We start from the raw sequence: 419 nt of genomic DNA, 5'->3' as shown, positions 1-419 counted from the left end.
TACCGCCACTCCTCTCGCTCATGATTGGTTGTAATACTTATGAACCAGAGCGAGCTAGCTACCTCTAGATAACACAAGAAAAATAAATATTCCATATATCTCACATTAACATGATGGAAAAGAAGGTAAACAAAAGTAGCTCAATGTTTGAAACTTAGGCCACTGGTGCGCACTAGCCTACACGTCTTCCTCTATCTCTTCTACCTGCATAGCTCAGTCAGGTGAATAAGTGAGAAACCTTCCAGATAACGATGACATTTAAATATAAACACATAGGATGGTTATCTATTATGAAGCTCTCTACTTTATCAAATGTATGCAGGCCATATATGTCTAACAGGCCATACATTTGATATGAACGAAATATTTATATATGACATAGCCTATATGTCACACAGTACATAGATTTAATACATACT

This window comes from Brachyhypopomus gauderio, unplaced genomic scaffold (genome assembly GCF_052324685.1).
Source record: "Brachyhypopomus gauderio isolate BG-103 unplaced genomic scaffold, BGAUD_0.2 sc54, whole genome shotgun sequence".
In the NCBI taxonomy this organism is placed as follows: Eukaryota; Metazoa; Chordata; class Actinopteri; order Gymnotiformes; family Hypopomidae; genus Brachyhypopomus; species Brachyhypopomus gauderio.
This window is presented reverse-complemented; position numbering follows the sequence as displayed.